The 20,008-nt window shown below is 40.6% G+C and overlaps 1 pseudogene; it reads right to left on the bottom strand.

Moving 5' to 3' along the window:
- LOC128412277 (zinc finger protein 420-like) overlaps positions 1-20,008 on the bottom strand; it is a 309,743-nt pseudogene that overhangs the window by 146,990 nt on the left and 142,745 nt on the right.

The following is a 20,008-nucleotide window of genomic DNA, read 5'->3' as shown; positions in this document are numbered from 1 at the left end:
TGTGTGTGAGAAACAAGAAGCACAAGGTTCCTAAAACAATTTTGAAAATGGATACCGATTTCATGCTATTGCCGCTTCTTTAAGCCTGGAACAATATGATCATTTAAATAAGACCCTATATGCTTTGCTGTTTGTGCATAACGATTCGTAAAAAGAAATTTCTACAGCTATCTCTGTCATTAAAGGTAAAGGTAAAGGTACCCCTGCCCGTACGGGCCAGTCTTGCCAGACTCTGGGGTTGTGCGCCCATCTCACTCAAGAGGCCGGGGGCCAGCGCTGTCCGGAGACACTTCCGGGTCACGTGGCCAGCGTGACATCGCTGCTCTGGCGAGCCAGAGTCGCACACGGAAACGCCGTTTACCTTCCCGCTAGAAAGCGGTCCCTATTTATCTACTTGCACCCGGGGGTGCTTTCGAACTGCTAGGTTGGCAGGTGCTGGGACCGAGCAGCGGGAGCACACCCCGCCACGGGGATTCGAACCGCTGACCTTTCGATCGGCAAGCCCTAGGCGCTGAGGCTTTGCCCACGGCGCCACCCGCGTCCCTCTGTTACTACTTTCTGCCATTAATGTTGTGTCATCTGCATATCTGAGGTTGTTGATATTTCTTCCGGCAATCTTAATTCCGGCTAGGGATTCATCCAGCCCAGCTTTTCGCATGATGAATTCTGCATATAAGTTAAATAAGCAGGGAGACAATATACAGCCTTGTCGTACACCTTTCCCAATTTTGAACCAATCAGTTGTTCCATATCCAGTTCTAACTGTAGCTTCTTGTCCCACATAGAGATTTCTCTTTTTTTTATAAGATATTTATTAAGACTTTTTAAAAATATTACAATAAAATAAAAAAGAAGAAAAAACAGATAAATAACAAAATACAGAATAAAGAAAATTTAAGAACACATAGATTTTCAATTGCTTATTTTCCTTTAACTTGTTTCCTCCTCATACCTCCCTTTTTTGTATTCCACTACAAATTGTTAGTTCTTACCTATTTATAATCCTTTTTTCATATTCTCTTAAAGCATTACAGCTGGAAACCACTTAATTTCAATCCAACATCATTCTAACATTCATTGATTTTACAATATTTCTGTAGATAGTCTTTAAATTTCTTCCAATCTTCTTCCACCGACTCTTCTCCCTGGTCTCGGATTCTGCCAGTCATTTCTGCCAATCCCATATAGTCCATCGCCTTCATCTGCCATTCTTCCAAAGTGGGTAGATCTTGTGTCTTCCAATACTTTGCAATAAGTATTCTTGCTGCTGTTGTAGCGTACATAAAAAAAGTTCTGTCCTTCTTTGGCACCAATTGGCCAACAATGCCCAGAAGAAAGGCCTCTGGTTTCTTCAGGAAGGTACATTTAAATACCTTTTTCATTTCATTATAGATCATTTCCCAGAAAGCCTTAATTCTTGGGCACGTCCACCAAAGGTGAAAGAATGTACCTTCAGTTTCTTTGCATTTCCAACATTTATTATCGGGCAAATGATATATTTTTGCGAGCTTGACTGGTGTCATGTACCACCTGTATATCATTTTCATAATATTCTCTCTTAAGGCATTGCATGCCGTGAATTTCATACCTGTGGTCCACAACTGTTCCCAGTCAGCAAACATAATGTTATGTCCAACATCTTGTGCCCATTTAATCATAGCAGATTTCACTGTTTCATCCTGAGTATTCCATTTCAACAGCAAGTTATACATCTTTGACAAAATCTTAGTTTTGGGTTCTAACAGTTCTGTTTCTAATTTTGATTTTTCCTCCTGGAAGCCAATTTTCTTATCCAAATTATATGCCTCCATTATCTGATAATAATGAAGCCAATCTCGCACTTTGTTTTTTAGTTTCTCAAAGCTCTGCAGTTTTAATCTGTCTCCCTCTTGTTCCAAGATTTCCCAATATTTCGGCCATTTGGCCTCCATATTGAGCTTCTTCTGGGCCTTTGCTTCCATTGGTGACACCCACCTTGGGGTTTTATTTTCCAATAAATCCTTATATCTTATCCAAACGTTGAACAAAGCTTTCCTGACAATATGGTTCTTAAATGCTTTATGTGCTTTAACCTTGTCATACCACAAATATACATGCCACCCAAAAACATTATTGAAACCTTCTAGATCCAAAATGTCTGTGTTCTCAAGAAGCAGCCAATCTTTCAGCCAGCAGAATGCTGCTGATTCATAGTAAAGTTTAAAGTCTGGCAGGGCAAATCCGCCTCTTTCCTTTGCATCAGTTAATATCTTAAATTTTATTCTGGGCTTCTTGCCCTGCCAGACAAATCTAGAAATATCTTTCTGCCACTTCTTGAAACAATCCATTTTGTCCACAATCTGCAGTGTTTGAAACAAAAACAACATTCTAGGCAAAACATTCATCTTTATAGCTGCAATTCGACCCAACAAGGAAAGCTTCAAGTTTGACCAAATTTCTAAAAAAATTTTCACTTCCGTCCAACATTTTTCATAATTATCTTTAAATAAGTTCCCATTTTTTGCTGTCATATTAATCCCCAAATATTTCACTTTCTTAACCACAGTTAGACCTGTCTCATTCTGAAACCTCTCTCTTTCGATCGGTGTTAAATTTTTCTCTAAAACCTTAGTTTTTGACTTGCTCAGTTTAAATCCTGCCACTTGACCAAATTCTTGAATTAGTTCTAAAACCCTTTTGGTACTAGATTCTGGCTCCTGTAACGTCAATACTAAATCATCTGCAAATGCTCTCAATTTGTACTGTTTGGCTCCGACCTGTATGCCTTTAACCAACCGGTCCCTTCTAATCATGTTCAGCAGAACCTCCAGGACCGATATAAAAAGCAATGGAGAGATTGGGCACCCCTGTCATGTCCCTTTTTCTATCTTAAATTCTTCCATCACCACATTGTTTACAATTAATTTTGCCTTTTGTTCAGAATATATTGCACCTATACCATTTTCAAAACCTTGGCCTACCCCCATCCCCTGTAGGTTCTTCTTCATAAAACTCCAAGAGATGTTGTCAAAAGCTTTCTCCGCATCCACAAATATCAGAACTGCTTTAGTGTTTATATTCACTTCTAGTTTTTCCAATATATCAATTATATTCCTCAAATTATCAGACAAGTGTCTTCCCGGGAGAAAGCCCGCTTGATCTTTATGAATCTCTTCCATCAATACTTTTTTCAATCTCTTGGCCAGAATGTCAGCAAAAATTTTGTAATCCACATTAAGTAACGATATAGGGCGGTAGTTCTTAAGCTGAGTCTTTTCAGTCTCTGTTTTCGGTATAAGTGTAATATACGCCTCTTTCCACGACTCTGGTGCCCTTTTCCCTTCCAAAATTTCATTGCAGACTTCCTTCAAAGGTTGTAATAGCCACTCTTTCAAAGATCTATAATATCTAGAAGTCAGCCCATCCGGTCCTGGAGATTTGCCCAATTGCATATTTTGAATGGCACCTTCTACTTCCTGTTCAGATATTTTATAGTTCAACATTAATTTGCTTTCTTGGGAGATTTTCTGTAATCCATTTGTTTTCAAAAATCGGTCTATGTCCATTTCTTTCTGAGGCCCTTGTGAATATAATTGTTTAAAGTACTTCTGGAAACAATTTCTAATCTCAATTGGGTTATGTATGTTCTTTCCTTCCACTTCTAAATTTGTAATAGTATTTAGTTTTTGTCTTTTTTTCATTTGCCAAGCCAGCAGTTTCCCACATTTGTTGGCTGATTCAAATGTCTTTTGTCTCATTTGTTTAATTTTCCATTCTATTTCCTGATTCATCATTTCCATATATTGTACTTGATATAATTTTATTTCTCTCAAAATCTCCTGCGACTTTGGTTTTGCCCTCAATTTCTTCTCACTTTCTTTTATTTTCTCCAAAATTTTATCTTTTTTCTCATTTTGACTTCTCTTCTTTATTGCATTCTGTTGTATCAGAAACCCTCTCATAACAGCTTTGCTTGCGTCCCAGATTACTCTTTTTTCTACATTGGTGTTCATATTTATTTCAAAATAGTCTCTCAAAGTTTTTTGGGCCTTTTTATACACGTCTTCATCTCCAAATAAGGTGTCATTCATCCTCCATCTGAAGGAGCCAGTTGATATTTGCTTCATCTCCATCCTTAGAGCGTTATGGTTGGAGCAAGTTTTTGGGCAGATTTCCACTTTCTTTATCTTTGGTGCCATTCCTCTAGTTACCCATATTTTGTCAATTCTAGTCCATGTCATCTTGGCTTCAGAAAAGAAGGTTCCCTCTCTTCCCAAGGGATTCTTTGTTCTCCAAATGTCCACTAAGTCCATATTGTCTGTCATCTCAAAAAAGGTTTTTGGTAGTCTACCATCCTTGGTGACTACCTGCCTTTGTGCCTTGTCCATGTTTGTAGATACTACTCCATTCATGTCCCCCATCAAAATCAGGTTATAATCTAAATAGTCCAATAAGATCTCATGCAACTTTTTAAAGAATTCAGATTTCCCCTCATTCGGTGCATAAATTCCTACAATCAGAAATTTCTCTCCTTGAACTTGAATTTCAATTGCCAGGAATCTTCCTTGTTCATCTTTAAAGATTAGTTTTGGTAATAGTCTCTCCTTTGCATATATCACAACTCCTCTTTTTTTGACTTTATCAGATGAAATAAACTCCTGTCCCAGTCTCTTGTTAATAAGTAGTTTCCTGTGTAACCTTATTACATGCATTTCTTGTAGACAAATCAAGTCTAATTGTTCCTTTTTTAGTAGGTGAAAAACACTTTTTCTCTTCCGAGGGGAGTTAAGGCCATTACAATTCCAACTTAAAAGTTGCAGAGCCATGGTGGGGTTACTTCACTTTACCTCCAACTGCTCCGAGTGTCTGTTCTTGTTCTGTCGGTGGTGTCTCTTTCTCTGGGCCGTGTAATCCAAAGGATAGGTTTGCTATATCTAGTATTCCTTTTTCCAGTGCTCTTGGCTCTTCTCTGGATTCCGCTTCTTTCTGTAGATCTTCTTCGTGGTCTTTCAAGAACCTGTCTTTGTCGTTAACCGATCTTATTTTTATCTTTCTTCCTTTATATTTAAAGGATAGTCCTTGGGGAAATTCCCACCTAAAGAGAATTCTATTTCTTCTCAGCAGGGCAACTAGGTCACCATAGTTAAGCCTTAAGTCCAAAAGATGTTTTGGAATATCCTTAAATATCTCCACTCTTGAGTCGTCAATTTCCAGAGTCCTTTGATAATGCAGATTCAAAATTTTATCTCTCTCCTCTTTTGTTCGGAAAGTAATCAAACAGTCCCTCACCTTGTTCCTCCTTTGTCCTCTTCCAAGTCTAAATGCACTCACTATCTTGAATTCTTCCTTCCCCAAGTCCTGTTGCCAAAAATCTGTAAATTCCTGTGTAAGAAAGTCAGCCAGATTGTCTTTCTCACGTTCTGGTACAGCCCTGATTCTTAAATTCTTTTGTTTCTCTTTCAATTCAATCATGGACAGTGTCAAACTGTGGTCCTCCAATTGCTTGTATACTGGTGGTATCTTCTCTTGAGTAGCAGTTGCAATGTCTTTTGCTTCTTCAGCTATCTTTCTGGTCAAAGCAGATTCCTGGAGTAATTTTTCAATGGATTGTGTATTGGTAGTGACCTTCTGTCCCAAATTATTAATGCTTGTAGTATTCAGGTCAATTTTAACTGATGCTTCAGCTACTTGTTTATTTGTCTCAGCTACCTGCTTGGCTAAATTTTCCAAGGATTCATTAATTTTTCCAAGTGCATGTGCCAAAATGTCTTCGGATGACATAACTTTTGGTTTGACCTGTGGAGGGGCAGCCCCTGGTATTCCAGATGCTCCAGATGTTGAAGCCCTTCGCTGCTGCGCAATGTCTGTCCGATAGTGTCTGCCAGACCTGGTAGTCTTTTCCTGCGCCAGCTCTAACTTTCCTCTTCCATCTGCCATAACACTCTCATGGGAATCCAAGGTCAATCCCACGGTTTGAGGGTTTCTTTTGAAAAGGCATTTTCCAATCCAGTTGTTATTGTAACAATGTCAAGCCTCCTCTAGGGGGACACAGTAACAGCCAGAACTTGCAACTTTTAAAATACAAATATAATCCTTATAAGTCCCCCAATTCACTTAAAAAACAACAGTTTCAGTCCACTTAAAAAGTTACTTTAAAGCCAGGAGAAGTCCAGAAACACTGTATCTCTTTTTGCAGAGCTAGGTCAAAAATCCTCTGCTTACCGATAAGCTTTCCACTGAGCGGCTTTCCTTGTCTGGGGCAGTCCGTTCCCAGGTTTTAGGCAGCGGATTTTAGCTTCCTTTTCCTCTTGTTTTTGCAGGTAAATAAACCTCAAACTTTCCCCCCTCCACTCCTGCAATCTGGAGGGGAGACCGCTTTCCTGATGTTAGGATTTAAGTCTTTTTCAAACGTCTTTCCAAGTTTCCGCTTTACAGTCTCTTTGCTTTGATCTATTTACAAGAAGGGAAGGCAGACTTCCTGTTTATACCTTCCCGCTTCGGTATCAAATTAGCTTGTTCTTACTCCTTTTAAATCCAATTTAATCCTACTCACGAGTAGTTACTTTAGAATCCAATTGTCCCAGGAAAAAGCCAGCGCTCTCCGATCATGGCTATGTGGCTTCACTCCGCGGAAGAAGCAGTCGACTCTCAGCACCGCGCCACTCACCCCGTCCCACTCCGGAGCCCTTAAAAGGGTCCCTTCGCCGATTGGGGGGGGGCTCAAATGGTGCCCGCCGAGTCCCCACGTTCACAGGCTTCCCCCGCCTGTGATTTTTAAAGGGTCCCCGCTTTGCCGCAGCGGCAAGACCCGATCCCACGGAGCTGGTCCCTCCAAGACTCAGAGGGAATCCACCATTAATCGATGGCGCTGACCTGGAAGTCCCACATAGAGATTTCTCAGGAGACAGATGAGGTGATCAGGCACTCCCATTTCTTTAAGAACTTGCCATAGTTTGCCGTGGTCGACACAGTCAAAGGCTTTTGCATAGTCAATAAAGCAGAAGTAGATGTCTTTCTGGAACTCTCTAGCTTTCTCCATAATCCAGTGCATGTTTGCAATTTGGTCTCTGGTTCCTCTGCCCCTTCGAAATCCAGCTTGCACTTCTGGGAGTTCTCGGTCCACATACTGCTTGAGCCTGCCTTGTAGAATTTTAAGCATAACCTTGCTAGCGTGTGAAATGAGTGCTATTGTGCGGTAGTTGGAGCATTCTTTGGCACTGCCCTTCTTTGGAATTGGGATGTAGACGGATCTTCTCCAATCCTCTGGCCACTGCTGGGTTTTCCAAATTTGCTGGCATATTGAGTGTTGCACCTTAACAGCATCATCTTTTAAAATTTTAAATAGTTCAGCTGGAATATCACCACTTTCACTGGCCTTGTTATTTGCAGTGCTTTCTAAGGCCCATTTGACTTCCCTCTCCAGGATCTCTGGCTCAAGTTCAGCAACCACACTACCTGGGGTATACGAGACATCCATCTCTTTCTGGTATAATTCCTCTGTATATTCTTGCCACCTCTTCTTGATGTCTTCTGCTTCTGTTAGGTCCTTTCCGCTTTTGTCTTTTATTATGGAAATCTTTGTACGAAATGTTCCTTTCATATCTCCAATTTTCTTGAACAGATCTCTGGTTTTTCCCATTCTATTGTTTTCCTCTAATTCTTTGCATTGCTCGTTTAAGAAGGCCTTGTCTCTCCTTGCTATTTTTTGGAAATCTGCATTCAATTTCCTGTATCTTTCACTATCTCCCTCGCATTTTGCTTGCCTTCTCTCCCCCGCTGTTTGTAAGGCCTCGTTGGACAGCCACTTTGCTTTCTTGCATTTCCTTTTCATTGGGATGGTTTCAGTTGCTGCCTCTTGTATAATGTTACGAGCCTCCATCCATAGTTCTTCAGGCACTCTGTCCACCAAATCTAAATCCTTAAACCTGTTCCTCGCTTCCACTGTGTATTCATAAGGGATTTGACTTAGATTGTATCTTACCGGCCCAGTGGATTTTCCTACTTTCTTCAGTTTAAGCTTGAATTTTGCTATAAGAAGCTGATGATCTGAGCCACAGTCAGCTCCAGGTCTTGTTTTTGCTGACTGTATAGAGCTTCTCCATCTTTGGCTGCAGAGAATATAATCAATCTGATTTCGATGTTGCCCATCTGGTGATGTCCATGTGTAGAGTCGTCTCTTGTGTTGTTGGAAAAGAGTGTTTGTGATGACCAGCTTGTTCTCTTGGCAGAACTCTATTAGCCTTTGCCCTGCTTCGTTTTGAACTCCAAGGCCAAACTTGCCAGTTGTTCCTTTTATCTCTTGACTCCCTACTTTAGCATTCCAATCCCCTATGATGAGAAGAACATCCTTCTTTGGTGTCACTTCTATAAGGTGTTGTAAGTCTTCATAGAACTGGTCTATTTCAGTTTCTTCAGCACCAGTAGTTGGTGCATAAACTTGGATTACTGTGATGTTAAAAGATCTGCCTTGGATTCGTATTGAGATCATTCTATCATTTTTGAGATTGCATCCCAGTACAGCTTTCGCCACTCTTTTGTTGACTATGAGGGCCACTCCATTTCTTTTACGGGATTCTTGCCCACAGTAGTAGATATGATGGTCATCTGAACTGAATTCACCCATTCCCGTCCATTTTAGTTCACTGATGCCCAGGATGTCAATATTTATTTTTGCCATCTCTTTTTGACCAGATCCAGCTTACCAAGGTTCATGGTTCTTACATTCCAGGTTCCTATGCAGTATTTTTCTTTACAGCATTGGACTTTCCTTTCACTTCCAGGCATGTCCACAACTGAGTGACCTTTCGGCTTTGGCCCAGCCACTCCATCAGCTCTGAATCTACTTGTACCTGTCTCCCGCTCTTCTTCAGTAGCATGTTGAACGCCTTCTGACCTGAGGGGCCCATCTTCCAGTGTCATAACTTTTATATGCCTGTTATCTTTGTCCATGGAGTTTTCTTGGCAGGGATACTGGAATGGCTTGCCAGTTCCTGCTCCAGGTGGATCACGTTTGGTCAAAGCCCCTTCGCCATGGCAAGGCAGTGATCCATGAAGGGGATACCCCTTCATCCATGAAAGGGATACCGTATTAGCTAACAGATTAAAAAAATATACTGAACGAGTGTATATATCAAGATCAGGCAGGATTTCTTCCAGGTAGACAAATGAAGGAGAATATAAGGAACATCTTGAATATAATAGAAGGCCTGGAGGCTAGAAGTCCATAAAAAGGTTAAGTAACTAGGGATTTGGTTAACATCAAGGAATATAAATTTATATAAAAACAATTATGAAAAAATCTGGCTTGAGGTTAAAAGAAATTTAGATATATGAAGCAGAATGAATCTCTCATTGTTAGGAAAAATAGCAGCAATTAAAATGAATGTGCTACCAAAAATGTCATTTCTATTCCAGTCAATTCCAGTAATCCTGAAAGCCGAATACTTCAAAACATGGCAGAAGGAGATTTCTAAATTTATCGGGGGGGGGGGGCAAAAGGCTAAGGATAAAATATAAAATATTGTCAGATGTAAAGGATAGAGGTGGGTTTGTCCTCCCAGACCTTAAATTATATTATGAAGCTGCTTGCCCGGAATGGATCAGAGACTGGATGAAGCTGGAGAAGCAGGAAGCATTGGAATTGGAAGGACATGGTAATAGATTTGGTTGGCATGCATATTTATGGTATGGGAAAGGGAAGATACACAGAGGCTTTTACAATCATATAATCAGGAAATCATTAGTGAGAGTACGGGAGAGATATAAAGATTTATTGGAGCAAAAGACTCCTTGGTGGCTTTCACCACATGCAGCTTTACTGCTCAAACCACTCGGAAAGAAAGGAAAGTGGCTCACATATGCTGATCTGTTAAAGGACCAAGATGGGAAATGGAAATTAAGAGATTATAAAGAAATAAAAGACCATTTTCAGAGTTGGTTACATTACCGACAATTATATGAAGCATACAAAGAAACAACAAGAAAAGATTTAGTTATACGACATCCAGATTTCAAAAAGAAGTGGTAGAAGGGAAAGTAAAATTGCTGAAAGGTGCATACAGTATTTTGTTAGAATGGGAGACGAAAGATGAAGAGGGGAAAGCAGCTATGATTAAATGGGCACAAGACATAGGCTATAACATTATGCTGGAAGATTGGGAAAGGTTATGGAAAATTGATTTAAAATTTACAGATTGTTCCCTACTGAAAGTAAATTACATGAAAATGATTTACAGATGGTATATAACACCAGTACACTTAGGGAAAATGTATAAAACTGGCTCAAACCTATGCTGGAAATGCAAGGAAAAAGAAGGGACTTTTTATCATATGTGGTGGGATTGCAGTAAAATTAAAATGTTTTGGGAAATGATATATAATGAGCTAAAGAAAATGTTCCATTCAACATTTGTGAAAAAGCCTGAAGCTTTCTTATTAGGGAAAAGACCTGCCAAAGAAATTTAAAATATTTTTATGTATGCGACAACAGCGGCAAGAGTCTTGATAGCACAAGGGTGGAAGAATGAGGAAATCCTGACGAAAGAACTGTGGCAAGAAAAACCGATGGACTATGCGGAATTGGCAAAATTGACACACAAACTACGTGAGAAGGATAATTGTGATTTCAAAGACGAATGGGAACCTTTTATGAAATATTTGAAGAAACAACAAAATGAACTGGACTCTTTGGCAGGTTTTGAATAAATATTCACAAACTCTTTATTGTAATATATAGATAGATAATTTGAGGATTTTTACAATTTTATAACATGCAGATAGAAATATGTGTTGAGAAACCAGAGAAAGGAGCTGAGGGAAGTCTGGGGGTGGGGTGGGAGGGGGGTGTTCTGTTTAGGGGGGGAATGGAGGGGGGACAATGTGGAGGATGTATTTTTGTTGAAACTATTGTGTTGAAATTTCTATTTTTTTTAAAGGAAATCTTGAAAGTATACTGCATACGGATTATTCTGAGTGGTTTAGATTAACTGATTATCGGATTATTAATGATGTATGGAAAGTAGAATTATTATCACTTGAACATAGTGGAATACATAATACCACAATATCTATGATGTGTGATGTTACGCTTTGGTTGTAGGGGGATTTCCAGCCAGTGGCAGAGTACAGAGTGACTCCAGGAGACATAGGTGTAAAAACCCAAACTAAAACAAAGACTTTATTACCAAACAAAATAAACACAAACTCTGGTGGGTGTTATTCCTGCAGGCAAGCTACAAAACTCAGCTTTTTTCTTTTATAGCAATGGCCAGCTGCAGCCAATTAATCCCAGAAACTTCTTAAAAGTATATACACATGTTTCTGTGCCGAATGTCCCCTAACACCCCCTCTCATTCAAACAGAAACAGAAACAACAGTACTTTAAACATATACAGAACATATTTACACATCACACACAACAATTCTAATTTTGTCACTAGTTGCGCATGTTTCTCAAAAGTTAGTGCTTTCGTAAATATATCAGCCACATTTTGCGTACTCTCACAATACTTCAGCATTATCATGTTTTGCTTCACATTTTAAGCCACATTTTGATATTTAATTTCTAAATGTTTGGATTTGTTTATAAACTGCTCAGACCCAGCCAAAGTTATTACAGCTTGATTGTCTTCCCATATTTGAACTGGATAATCACATTGTATATCTAAATCCTTGAGGATCTGAACATAAAATTTTATTTCATTACACAACTCTGATAAAGCACAGTATTCAGCCTCTGTTGAAGATGTGGCCACAATACCTTGCTTTTTGGACTTCCAACCTATCAAGGAATCCCCAAATTGAAATACCATTCCAGAAATTGATTTTCTATCAGGCAGGTTGGCCCAATCGCTGTCAACATAACACTGCAATTTTGTAGACCCTGAAGATGGTAATTTCAAACAATAATCAAGTGTTTGTTTTAAATACCGGAAAATACGTTTTAAACCTTTCCAGGCATTTTCTGTGGGATAGCTTACTAGTCTGCTCAACATTCCAACTGCATAACTCAAATCTGGTCTGCTCCACAATGAAATGTATAATAAACTTCAAACTATTGAATGGTACATTTCAGGATTTACAGGTTCTGTGCATTCTCCTTCATTCTTGAAAAAAACTATTTCCATTGGAGTTTTTCCCCCCTTGCAGTTTTGCATATTGTTTCTTTCAAGTAACTCCATTATTTTATTTTTTTTGACTCAACAAAAAACTTCCATCGTTTGTTCTTTGAGTTTCTAAACCGAGATAATTTTTTACTGGACCCAAATCTCTTACTTTAAATTCCTTTCTTAGTTGTTCTGCAAACTTTTCCACTTGCTTATCACTTTTTGTAGAGTAAAGCAAATCATCAACATAAGACAGACATAATTCTTGTTTATCACCCTTTCCTTTAGTGTACAAGCAGTTATCAGCTAAGCTTCTCTTAAAGCCAAGATTTTTTAAAGCATTATCAAGACATTCGTTCCAATTTCTGGCTGACTGTTTGAGCCCATAAATTGCTTTGTTCAGCCTATATACAGAATTCTGTTCACCTGCCTCAAAACCTGGCACTTGATTAAGAAAAATTTCTTCTTGCAGATTTGCGTTAAGATAAGCTGTTTCAATATCAAAATGGTTTACCTTAAACCCACGTTGTGCTGCAAGAGCTAGCAATAAACGTACACTTTCACTCCTTGCAGTAGGAGAAAGGTTTCATCAAAGCTTTCACCTTTTCTTTGAGTAAAGCCTCATGCTACCAGCCTAGCTTTGTACTTAACACTACCATCTGCCAAGTGTTTTATTTTATACACCCATCTACAGCCCACAGCCTTTTTTCCTTCTGGCAGTGGCTCAATGGTAAACACATTGGGTTCTGCTAAAGATTTCATTTCTGCTTTCATTGCATTTTTCCACCTTACTATTTCCTGGTGTGGTAGCTTTAAAACCTCCTCATAATCACAAGGTTCTTTCTTCACAGCAACAGTTTTAACTTCTTGTATAGTAAACCTTTCTGGAGGTACCCCCTTATTGCTTCTTTGTGATCTTCTAACTTGAGCACTCTCCCCCTCTGAACTATCTTCCCCTTCTGATTCATCTTGCTCAGGAGAAATTGGTTCAGCTTTAGGAGATTGTGTACTGGGACCCTCATCCCCTGATTCCTCATCACTATCACTTTCAGAACCTTCTTTAATTTGTGACTTTTCTTCCTCAGATTTCACAAATTTATCTGTATCATCAGAAGATAAAACAACTTCTGAATTTCCATGTAAACGAACCCAGCCATCTTGCTCACAAAACTCTGCATGTCTTGATATCACAACTCTGCCACGCCCTGGTGCAAAACGATACCCCTTTGACCAAGTTTGATAGCCAACAAACCTAAGTTTCTTTGCCTTGGGTTCTCCTTTCCTTCTCTGTCCTTTTGGGATGTGAACCCAAGCCCAGCAACCAAAAGTTTTAACATGGTCTAAAAAGGTTTTTTCCCCATAAAGCAAAAAATGAGGGGTATTGTTTATGGTAGAATGAAACAATCTGCTCTGTATGTAGTTAGCACACAGAATTGCTTCCCCCCAAAACTTCCTGGATAAGCCAGAATCACTTAGCAGAGAATCTAGCATTGTTTGCAAAGACCTTATCTTGCGTTCTGCAACTGAATTTTCTTCAGGCGAAAAAGGACACGATTTACGGTGACTAATACCACGCTTTTTCAACCAGACCTGGAGGGCTTCAGACATGAACTCACCTCCACGATCACTCTGCAACTGGGTAACTTTGTAGGGAAACTGCCTTTCTATATAGTTGACCCAATTTTTAATCAGTTGACCAGTTTCACTTTTGTGTTTTAACAAGTATACCCAAGTATACCGGCTATAATCATCCACAAGAACCAAAAAAAACTTTGCTCCTCCTTCAGACTCTGCAAATGGCCCACAAAGGTCTGAGTGTACTAAAGCAAATGGCCTCTTGCTAATTCTAGTACTTTCAGGATAGGACCCCCGCTTACTTTTAGACTCCTTGCATGTATTGCAGTCTAGAAAAACTGAGCATTTTTTCATTTTAATTCCCTTACTTAATTCTGGCATTTTTGCAATACTGAGGAAATTGGCATGCCCCAAACGATGATGCCACAGATGCTGGCACTCATCATGCAAGGCTCTATTACAGGCTTTAACACATGCCCCAGACTCACTTAAAAGCTGGTCTTTCAAAACAAACAAACCATTTTGTAGTGACGCTGTAACCACTTTTCCAGCTTTCTCTATCTTATAGCCTGAACCAGAGAAGGTTACCTTAAATCCCTGCTTAACAAGACTTGTAACTGAAAGCAAATTATTTTCTAAACTTGGTACACATAAAACATTGGTAAATTTGGTACTTAAACAGTTGATATTCACACTACCCTTTCCAGCTGACTCATGCACTATTCCATCAGCTAGTTCTACATTTACAGATTTACAAGGCTGCTTTTCTACAAGGGTTTGTGCAGACTTAACAAAAATGTTTGTCGCTGCTGAGTCTAAAATCCAGTCTTGTCCAACGTCGTGACTGGTGCCTTGAACTGCTGCAGAAACATCCTGGACTCGACTCTTCCTGTCTTCTCGCTTCTGACTGTGAAAGCTGCTTCCTCTCTGTGGTCTACAACTTCTTTAGGCTGCCGCTCCTCATCAGTTGCATATCTTTTACTGGACTGCCTCCCATTTCTGGAGTTACGGTGAGGGGTTGTGGCCTTCCTCTCATGGCGTCTTTCTTCCTCATCAAGCAAACGCCCAGTTAAGAAATGCATCGTTAATTGGCTTTCTGGAATTGCCTCCAAAGTCATCACTAAATTGTCCCATGACTCAGGAAGTGAAGACAGCACAATATAAACCTTTCTCTGTTCAGAAAAATGCTCCCCAAGTTTATTTAACTGTGAAAACAAATCACGCATTCTTTGAAGGTGTGTTGAAACACATTCACCCTCACTTAGTCTGGCTCGGTACAGAGCTCTCATTAGAGTAAGTTTGCTGCCAGCAGTGTCTCTAATGTGTATCGTTCTCAGTGCTTGCCAAATCTCACTTGCTGTTTCAAGGTCTCGCACATGAGATAACTGAGACTTCTCTAAACTCAAAATTAAATTGGCATAGGCTTTGTCCTCCAGCCTTTGGTCTGCTTCATCTACTTCTTCATCCTCCTCTTTTACAGGAGGGTTAACAATAACAGTCCAACATTGTTCTTTCTTTAAAAACACCTGCATCTGTAAACTCCATGACATATAATTGGACTCTCCCAGTTTCTCTACTGGAAAATATGAAGCTCCTCCTTGAGCTCCAGCTCCAAGTCTAGCCATGGCTCCACCCAGCTTTCAGCTTTCCATTCAGTCCTTACTCACACGTGGCTTGAAGAAATGTTCAGCTCCTGGTCTCAAACAGACACTCCCTGCCAATGCCTTCACACAGCCAGCTGCTTGAGAAACGCTGAGTTGCTTCCAGTCCCTGGGTTCTTTTCACGCTCTGTCTCTGCCCACTCAGGACTGGGGTCTGGGCCCATAACCTGTTGGAGGGGGATTTCCAGCCAGTGGCAGTGTACAGAGTGACTCCAGGAGACATAGGTGTAAAAACCCAAACTAAAACGAAGACTTTATTAGCAAACAAAATAAACACAAACTCTGGTGGGTGTTATTCCTGCAAGGCAGGCTACAAAACTCAGTTTTTTTCTTTTATAGCAATGGCCAGCTGCAGCCAATTAATCCCAGAAACTTCTTAAAGGTATATACACATGTTTTTGTGCCGAATGTTCCCTAATAGCTTTTGCCTATGACTGTTAATGATATATTTTGGGTTCCTTATTTTCTTTCTCATAAGGTATTATGTTCTAATGTTTTGAATCATAAGGATAATGTTATGGTTGATATCTCTAGGTGTGAATGATGGGGGAAAGGATATGTCTACTCACCACATTTTGAACAAAGTGAACCTTGTGTGTTTGATGTTAGTGATGGAATCTGTCAATTACAAAAGATGGGTAAAGATACTTTTATTCAAGATAGTGGGATTGGATGCCTATGTGTTACTACTGTGGACCCTGAATTGTGGTCAGATGGAACTCTCACTGGAATTGATAAACATCAGGAATGCAAATGTAACCTGTAGTGATGTTGGGAAATCTACATAACGTATGTGCAAAATTTGAGAACTGGAAATATTGTGTTGGAAACGATTAAGGAGTCTGTGCATTTGCCATTAAACCTATCCAGTTTTGATATTTCTATAGGACCAGACTATCAGAAGTTAATGACATTACTTTTCCATAATGATCAAATACGAAAACACTTGGAACAACATGCTTGGAATACAAAAAAGGCATTTGTAAAAATACAATATGAAAATGGAGAAATTTCAACAAATTGCTGATGAAGAATCTAGCCTTACTGAATATCATTTGTGAGATATATTTAACGGCTATTCTCCAAAGACATCTGCTTTCTTACATCTATTGAAACATCCTATTGTGATTATTCTGTTGATATTATTCAGTGTAATTGGATATGCATTTTGCTTAAACGCTTAAAGAATCTGCAGACACGATTGAATTCTGTCTTAGAATATTTGCATATTGATTTTAAAGTGAAGTATAAATAAATTTACACATCAAGAGGGGGAATTTGTAATGAATGGCATGGTTTGTATGGGCCTAAGATGGCTGAAGAACACCACAAAATGGATGCAGTTGATGAACTATCAGTGAACTGCATTGATCAAAGAGCTAATGGAATGTGCATGTTCTGGCCAAAGCAGTATATTGGGAACAGTACACACAAGGAGGCATGAAGACCGACTATACAACATCAGTTTCGAACAATAAGAGTTGTGGTATGCCCAAAGCTACACAACATCAGTTTCAAATAATAAGAGCTGTAAAAAACCAAGAACATGCCACGAAAGAATGCAAAGATTCGGATGAACAACAAGGAAAGTATACAAGGCGAGACTCTCCAATTTGAGTGTGACTGTGTGTGTGTGTGTGTGTGTGTGTGTAACTGAGTGCATGTTTCCCTGTCTTGTTAAATGTATTCCATGGTAATCAATAAAGTAGTACTATCTATAGAGGAAATCCAATATTGGTTGTCTGTTGTGTTGTGCTCTCCTGGAGTAGCCTACGTTTCATCTATGTTAAACACCTAAACAGATCTAAAAGAACCTAATTGCTCTTTATACATCTTATAAGGTCTTCCATTTTTTTCTTAAAACACTATTCTTACCATAATTCTTGCTACAATATGAGTGTTATAACAATCCTGCCAATGTTTTTAGTTGTTCTCCAAAGTAGCTTTCCCCTATTCCTTATTAAAGTTCTTGTCTTCTTGATTTCTGATCCTCCTGGTCATTTTCGCCATTTCAACATAGTCCATCATCTTCATTAAGCATTCTTCTTTAGTAGGGACTTTTTCTTTCTTCCATCTCTGGGCTATAAGTATCTGCGCTGCTGTCGTTGCATACATAAATAATCTTTTCTGATCCATTGGTATTTCTGCACCTAAAAGTCCTAGTAAAAATGCTTCTGGTTTTCCCACAAAGGTTATTCTAAACATTCTGGTGAATTCAAGATGGTTCTCAAAGCTTCTCTGTGTTTGAGAAACAAGAAGCACAAGGTTCCTGATGTTTGGGTTATTCCTTCATGAGAAGCTGAGTGCAGCTGGTTTAAACTGGTTCTGTTATCTCTTTCTGTCGACTATAATATGCTGACTATCATAGTGAGGCCAGAAGGAGACAAGGAATGTGGAAGGAGCTTCAGTCAGAGCTATTCTCTCACTTCCCATCAAAGAATTCATACAGGGGAGAAACCCTATCAGTGTGTGGAATGTGCAAAGAGCTTCAGTACCAGCTCCAAACTCACTATCCATCAAAGAATTCATACAGGGGAGAAACCCTATCAGTGTGTGGAATGTGGAAAAAGCTTCAGTCAGAGCTCACATCTTTCTTCTCATCAAAGAATTCACATAGGGGAGAAACCCTATCAGTGCATGGAATGTGGAAAGAGCTTCAGGAAGAGCTCACATCTTTCTACCCATCAAAGAATTCACATAGGGGAAAAACCCTATCAGTGTGTGGAATGTGGAAAGAGCTTCAGTGCCAGCTCCAAACTCACTATCCATCAAAGAATTCATAAAGGGGAGAAACCGTATCAGTGTGTGGAATGTGGAAAAAGCTTCAGTCAGAGCGCCAATCTCACTTTCCATCAAAGTATTCATACAGGGGAGAAACCATATCAGTGTGGCACCAATCCACCATTTTGCAGGCCCCTTTCGCCCTTGGCCAAAAAGGCCAAGCACCCTCTTGCGGATCTGCTGGGTCTTCACCCCACAGACTACGGGTGTCAGAAAGGGAGTGTGGATCCTTGCGAAGAGCCCAGGATTCCAGCCTGTCTTTTCCAGGATTTATTGAGTGCAAACTTATGTACAGTGCAGAAGTTTCAAAAGCAGAATCTGGAAGTGCCCCCCTCCTATTCCCCCTCCAGCAAAAAAGACCCGGAAGCCCCCTCTCCGTTTTTTCCCCTTACGTGGAAAACTGAGCGACGGAAACTGCTCATTCCTTTCCTTGGTCACAGTTTTTTGGCTCCGCTCTCTCTCATCTTCCGTGTCTCCTGAAAGCTGCCCCTTCCTTCCCTGACTCTGACGAAGTGTAGCTGCTCAGCAGAGGGGGGGCTCTCTGTACATTTCTGTCTTTCCTTCCTCCCCTGCAAACAGATCCCTGACAACGGGGTTCACCATGGGCGGCAGGAGGAGGTAGATGTTGGGAAAACGCCCGCCCGGGAGGGTTGCCAGCATCCCAGGCACTCCGAGGGCCTTTCTCTGGAGGTCACTCTCTGGCTAAAATCCACCATTAGTCCAGAGAGACCGGTGATAAGCGATCCCTCCCTTCTGAGAGGAACATACTAACAATCACACCCGTGTCTGCCACAAACAAATTCCAGGTCGACGATGAAGACTTTGGCAAAAACAAAGCTTTAGCTGGCTTTGTCTGAGGCTTAGCACAACCCTTGCTACCGGCCTCTTCCTTTCCTGAGCTCCCCTTGGCTCCTTTGGAAACACAGCTTGTGCAGTTCTTCTGCACATGGCCAAGACGTCCACACTTGTGGCAACAAATGGCATTTAAGGCAACTGCCTGCTCCTCCTGAGCAACTGTGGGGGTAGCTGACATAGCTCCACTCTCCCCCTCAGAAATGGCAAATGCAGCCAATCGATCGTTCTCGTTCATCAGAGCTGCACAGATCCTTGAGACGTTAAGATCTGCAGCTGGCAGGGTGCCCAGCTGACTGGCAACAGTCCCAAACCTCTGGTCTAGACTGTTTATCATCATGAAGCAAAACACAGTCTCATCTAGTGGAAAATTCTGCTGCGCCAGCTGGTTATGCAAATATTGCATCTTAGTGAGGTGTTCCCGGAGAACTCCTCCCACTTTCAACCTCATATTGGTGAGCTGTTGAAAGTGCAGCAATGCTGTCCCAGCTGCTTCACGCATGTGCACTCGGCGTAATGCCTGCCACATTAGCCTTGCGTGTGCACAGTCCTGCACATGAATTAACTGGTCATCTGACAGACACAAAATTATTGCAGCCTTTTCTTGGGTGTCGCGATCGTTTCATAGCTTTCCCGGGGCTGCAGGAACCGCGTTCTCAACCACATCCCATATTCTCTGGCACTGTAACATTGCTTTCATTTTCAGACACCAGCTCGAATAATTATCATTGGGCGGGGGGGCAGATCAGTGCTACCGACCCCGGCTTGGAATCCATCCTGGCTCCAATTAAACAGCTATCAGCTTCTCCTGATCGGCACCATTAGTCAAGCTTTTTGACCATCAATCCACATCGGCATCCATCTGCAAACAGGCGACCTTCAGCTGTCTGGCAAACATCAAAGGTCTGGCAATCAACCAACCATCCTCTGCTACCATATGTTGGAAAAACGCCCACCTGGGAGGGTTGCCAGCATCCCAGGCACTCCGAGGGCCTTTCTCCGGAGCTCATTGTCTGGCTAAAATCCACCATTAGTCCAGAGAGACCGGTGATAAGC

The sequence above is a fragment of the Podarcis raffonei genome, chromosome 4 (genome assembly GCF_027172205.1).
Source record: "Podarcis raffonei isolate rPodRaf1 chromosome 4, rPodRaf1.pri, whole genome shotgun sequence".
In the NCBI taxonomy this organism is placed as follows: Eukaryota; Metazoa; Chordata; class Lepidosauria; order Squamata; family Lacertidae; genus Podarcis; species Podarcis raffonei.
The sequence above is the reverse complement of the archived record's forward strand: the minus strand, read 5'-3'. Positions and strand labels throughout refer to the sequence as shown.